The sequence below is a fragment of the Argopecten irradians genome, chromosome 15, assembly GCF_041381155.1.
Source record: "Argopecten irradians isolate NY chromosome 15, Ai_NY, whole genome shotgun sequence".
Taxonomy (NCBI): Eukaryota; Metazoa; Mollusca; class Bivalvia; order Pectinida; family Pectinidae; genus Argopecten; species Argopecten irradians.
In genome coordinates this window covers 25,842,967-25,849,397 of record NC_091148.1, presented here as the reverse complement: position 1 = coordinate 25,849,397, position 6,431 = coordinate 25,842,967, and the positions used below count along the sequence as shown (strand labels likewise).

The window sequence follows — 6,431 nt, the reverse complement described above, 5'->3', positions numbered from 1 at the left end:
GCACTATGACGTCATATCTTATCCATGAATCTATTACTTACTGTGGTGATAACAATAGTAAATTGTTTTCTTGTTTTTTAAATGATGCCAAAGAATTTGATTGTCTTTGGCTTAAGGATCTGTTTGTCAAACTTATATCCCTTAAGTTTAATGCTTAAATCGTGATTTTATTAATGTCATTGTCTCATTATATAAGGATTTCTACAGTGCAGTTCTTTATTAAGGTTTTATTCCAAAATAGCTTCCTGTACGTCAGGGAACCCGACAAGGGAGTATTCTCTCTCCTTGGCTTTCTTCTGTGTAAATTTATGATTTGTTAAATGAATTATGTTCTTCTAAGTCTTCTTTTTTCATTCTAGACGTTAACGTCACTTGTCCTACTCAAGCAGACGATATAGTTCTTCATTCACTATCTAAACGTGATCTTGACAATTCAATGTATACTTGTTATACATATAGTTGTATTTGGAGATTTGATTATAATGCTCCAATATATATTGTTATTGTTTTTAATAGAATAAAGAAGTGTTTTTCAATACGAAACTTAAGTGGTTTCTTGGGCCAAAAGAGGTACTAGAGTCCTCTTATACTACACATGTTGGTATTTACGTGGACAAATTTCGTCCTGGTCGTCCAGCAATGGACGAAATTGTGCATATGTTGCGTGGACAAACCTTTGTAAGCTGCTTATGCTTCTAACAAGTTTAAAACTGTATAAGTCTATTGTTCTCTCTAGAGCTTAATTTTGCTGTGAGCTTTGGTTTGCACTTTTTTTAACTGACTAGAGTCTACACATCATCTATGTACAAAACAGAATTTTCAAATACGTACTAGATCAGATATTGCATTGGAAATATTAGGTATATTATCTCTCTCTGTATATATTGAACAATGTAAGTTAAGAGTTTTGCATCGTCGGAGACCAACGGGTGATCGCACTACACTTCGCTAGATTTTTGCTGCTCTGTGTAATGTCAAGTCTGTATGTACTACGAAGCAGTTGTTTTGTTTTTGTAATGTCTATACCACGTGCATTTAGGTATATCTAAGTCGAAAACAGGTTTTATTTTTGACGTATGGAATATTTTCATAAATACACTTTGCAGTCGTTTGTTTATGACTACTTAGAATCAACTTGGATTCCAAGCAAACGTACATGGAAATATATTGTTAAAAATGTTTTATTTCTTGAGGAAAGCAATCAATGGAAACAGCGTTTGACATTAAATTCTGAATTGCGCAGGTTTTGATATATTCACGTGGAATTTTCTCCATTAATTTTGTGGTCCATTTCCAAAGTTCCTCGATCTTTTTCTGTTATATGACTATACCTATATTTCTAAGGCATGCGCCTTAATTTCATCGATTGTCCAAATCTACTGTTTTCTGCTACCTGAGGATGGAGTTGTTTCGGATGATCAACGTCAGATAAGAGCTTAGGTTGTCGAAATAGATAGTAACGTTAAATTCAAACATTTAATTGAGTCAGAGTATTGATTAAGCTAAAAGAAAACGATCCAAAAGAAAAGGGATATTTAACTCGGTCCGGATAATGAGTTACAATATATCATTAATATATTATTATATTTTTTTTCCAGATGAGTGGGCTATAGCTCACATAGTGAATTTCCATATTTGTATATGAATAAAAAGTATAATAAATTTAGAGTTCAACAATTACATATCCAATTTGAGAATACAACATTGGTATATACAGTCTGTTACATGTATACCGATAAGACTAGAGGAGTTGTGTCCCTTTTCTTAGTAGTAAATTATCCATACATGTATATAATACAAATGTATATGAACTTTGTAGACACAACTACTAATGTGTCATTTTCATGTAATAGTAAATTTCAATAATGTTATAAAATTCATTTGCATAACTTAAATTGAAAATAATTACAGTAATAGTCTAATTATTTATTTAATTAAAGTACATTTAATTATGATATAGTATAATAATTATATTCATATATAAGGTACATATATGTACATGTTTAAAGTCAGAAGTCTTGAGACAGCTCCATGTCCTTGCATATCACGTTCACATACACAGGCTGTAGAACAATTTAACTGGTGTTCTGCTGCGTTTTGCTGGGTCTGGTGGGGATCTTTGGAGGAGGGTCCGGGTAGGCTCTAAGGTCAGAAAAAGTAGTAACTGTAGATTTTTGGCCATCGTTTCCTCTTACAACTATCCTACCATCCTGGGTCCAAGTGCCAGAAATCAACTTTTGCTTTTTCAAGTATCTTGCCTTAGCAAAAACATCCATTCTCGTTTTTGTGAGGGCTTCATTTAGGAAGAAGGGGATTTTGCCATTTTCATTCCTGAGCTTTCGATTATTAAAAAGGTCAAATCTTTTTTCATAAACAAGGGCTCGTACTCTATAAGATATGAAGCGCACAATTATATCCCGGGGGTAATTTGAGTTAGGCTTCCCCACCCTGTGGGAGCGGCTGATATCTGAGGACTCAACCATGACACCCAGAGTCTCATTGCATGATTTTATTATCACTTGGTCGGTATCCTCTTCCTTAGATTCAGGAATGCCTCGGAATTTGAGGCAGTTACGCCTTGAATATTGTTCAAGGTCATCAATCCTGTCTTCGCCTTGAATATTGTTCAAGGTCATCAATCCTGTCTTCTAGCTTACTGACATGGTGTTTAAGATCTGTAATGCCGAGGGCCGTTTGGAGTGAAGTTTTAAATAAATCATTATCCATCAAACGTCTGACTATTTCATCCACTTGTTGTGGGTCCCGGACAGCCACAAGAGTATCAATACTTTTCTTTAGTTTATTACTGATTTCAGGTGTGCTCATTTTGACACTGAGTAACAGTAGACACAAATGAATACTTGAGTACGTGTAATATGGCTCCCGTAAATCTCGTGCTGTGCGCTAGAGGACAGGTTATTGACTTTAAATTAATATCAGAAATACATTGAAAGTCACAATTATATACACAAGTATATTTACCAGTGTTGATAATGTCCTTCAAGAAAGGTTGACCATATCTTCGGAGTATTAATATGTGTATTTAGATAAAATCCCCGAAGCCTCGATGACACGTAAGGCTTTTGATCGAGTATAGCATTTAGGCTTATGGTGTATGGGTAGGGCCCACCTTGATTAGGTCAGTACAGTTAGATATTCCAGGAGTCATTATACCATCAGGATATAACAACTGGAAACAGTACCCTATTCGGTAAGCTACAACCATCCTTACGGTCTGTGGTATGTTGTTATATGATTATACAGTAACATTTCTAGCCTGAAACTGACCTCGCAAAATTTGACCTGAAATTCTAATTATCTTCATGTCAATATCTGGTAAATCTCCAATATCTGGAGATCACTTTCAGTTCATTTCACGTGAAATTTAGGTCGATTTTAGGACCATTTTGACATGGATATAAAAGTATTGACATGATATTCAAGTCTTGAGGATTTTTTTAGATCAATATTTACATATGGTATTTTTTACAGATTGTTCTATCAATTTGAATAAATTTTAATATGAACTATAGTTCACAGTCCTGTGGTTATATAAATAGTGTCATTTTAATATACAATAGTTATAGAAATGGTTCAATAACTACCGTTTTACGAAGAATAAATAACATTTAATTAACACATTATTCGGTCAAAAGTCAGGAAACTGAAGATGGTGCTGGATGAGTGGAACTAATCTGGTCATGGTTAAAAAACACTGTCTTCCTTGTACCCTATATATAATCCTATTTCCATTCCGAATGATTAAACTTTTGTTAAAATATTTTTACTCTTGTTTCACTAGCACCTAGTGCTCCCGACAATACAAAGATACCAATATTAACATAGTGTTTATTTTCAGACCATGTCAACCTTTGTGACTGCGTTCAAACCCACATTGGGTTGGATTGAAACGCCAGACTTACTTACACAGGAACTCCTGCTGATATTATCAGGCAAGTCTTTTTTTATATTTCGTTTGAATTTTTTACATACAAATTTTTTTTAATTTTTTTAGTGGTTACTGCCCGTTATAAGCATATCATCAGTTTGGTATTACATTAAAACAATTACATTACTATGGTTCGTTTGGTGTGTTCGTCTTTGTTCACTAGTTTATAATATCTATGACATAACACTGTACATTTGTTTTCATGGGAACTGAGGGAAGAGTGAACTTTGACCTGAGGTTAAAATGAAGATCTAGGTAACTGTCGCTCGAGGTTAAAGGTTAAATACGACAATTCCTTACGAATTTCCTGCTACAGATTTGACTGTTTCAGAAGAAACGTACATGTGAAGCAAATGTACAACCAATGTCAATCCAACCCAATATGTATACATACACTGTATGTGTCCTCCAAATATATCTAAAGAACAAGCTAAAACCTACATGTACATATGTATATGTGTATATCAGAACATATACAATACAATTTTACCAATTAACCTACAATGTAAATTCTACATACAATGTATGTGTATAACACTACCAGAACATATACAGAACAATAATTTACAAATTAAAAATCTATAAATATATACATCAGAACTGTATGAATTGACCGGTAGCATAATATTATAGATTAATTGAAACAAATCTTAGCTTGATAATGCACTAGCGGTTACATTCTAATTACTGTACATGCATTACAATGGTACATTTTATAAATATACTGGCATTCATTACCCCTAAAGAGGCCCCACGAAAGAACCGCTATTTACCCCAGGGTTACGTTTTACAGGTATGAAACATGTGACCATATGTGACCACTCATTCATGAAAAAATACTTCTAGGGACTATTTACATAATGATCAAAATACGAAGACTCACTCACTATCAGCTGAGCAGGGAGTACCGGGTAGTAGGCCTAGGTACGTACAGTAGCGGTCCGGAGCCGCGTGCTCGTTTGAACTGTTCTCTTCACTATAACAAGTTGTATTAACACTCTCCATGCGTCGTAATGTTTACCGAGTCATTTGTTGGGATTGTCGCTGCTCCATTGCCTTTCCTTTCGCATTTTAGGTGAGTCAGTTGGTTGTTTTGGCGGAAACCTTTTGGTTCAAAACTACGGTAGCCATGTTTTGTTTACTACGGAGAGTGGTGGATGTTGCGCATGCGTTAAGGTTGAACTGCACTGATAGCCGGTCGGGAGGACGCATTAGGATTCCCATAATAAATATTAATTTCTTCGCATACAGAGCGATTTTGATGGGAGATTTTTTTTCTATTTCATAAGAAATTATACTGGATATATTAACACCATTTTACCGATTTTAGCCCTTCTTTGCCCGACTATTCGCTTTAATATTCTACTATAATAACACCAGATGGTCCGAATCAAATATCCTTAATTTTCATATTAGACGAGATAATTGACTTAAATTATTGATTCATCCTAGATAATATAAAAATGCATTGAGTATTACTCGACAACATGTTTCCAAAGATCTCAATGATCTCATCTACGAATGGAAACACTAAGTCGATATGCTAAATATCGCCTCCCACGCGACAGTAAAATATATCGTTACTGATTTTATCTGTTTCAGCATGGGTGGCGTTCCTTGTGCTCACAAGTGTCTTCGATGATTCAACACCAGCTACTATCACCACTACTACAACCACTACTACTACTACTGCGCCATAACAAGGTTAAGGACAAACTGATAATTATATGTAACGGTTATGGAGATAGACTGAGATCCTCTATACATGATGTTAATTATAAATGTCGTCTCAAAATAGAAATAAATCTATATATTGTATTACCAGTTTTCTGTGTGAATAAAGACCGTTCTCAAAATCAAGATTTTTTTTATTATCATTACACTTATATGTACTATAAACATAATTATAATGATTTTTGGCAGTTATTTGTATTAAAATGAAGCTTTGAAAGTACTATCATTCTCAAAATGCTAGTAACTTTTGGTGATGAATAACATTTTAAGCTCATCTTAGTTCGTGAGTATGAAAAATACGGCACAAATAACTTTAAGTATCAAACAGTTTATGGAGACGTTTTAATGTAAATATTCCATGTTATAATGTCATCTGAATATTAGGAGTTATGCCCACTACATTTACGGAGCAAAACATAAAGGTTTCTTAAAAACATTAATAACATCAGAAATTATATACCGAATGCCTAAGATGAGATTACAACACCAAACATATGCAAGATTTCCTGCGTAATATACGATAACAGCGGAGAGTCATTTCGCTGTTTTGCCGTCTGGGGCAGTGCTATTCACAACTACCGCGCAGTATTTAGGACGACGGCGGGAAACAAAAGACGACCCGCGTTATGAAAATTAACATTTAATTTATTTTAATCAAATTGTTCATAAGGTGGATTATAGTGTAATATCAACGGTAAGTAAGTAACTTTACTTTTGCGAAAAAGCCGTTTCGAAAAAGTAATGGGCA

The 6,431-nt window shown here is 34.3% G+C and overlaps 1 long non-coding RNA gene across 1 annotated transcript; it reads left to right on the top strand.

Moving 5' to 3' along the window:
* The first annotated feature begins 1,990 nt into the window (after positions 1 to 1,990).
* Positions 1,991 to 5,799, top strand: LOC138309566 (uncharacterized). The gene is made up of 4 exons (XR_011206298.1): positions 1,991 to 2,594; positions 2,632 to 3,211; positions 3,860 to 3,953; positions 5,552 to 5,799. It is a non-coding gene; the product is annotated as an uncharacterized lncRNA (long non-coding RNA).
* The last annotated feature ends 632 nt before the right edge of the window (positions 5,800 to 6,431 follow it).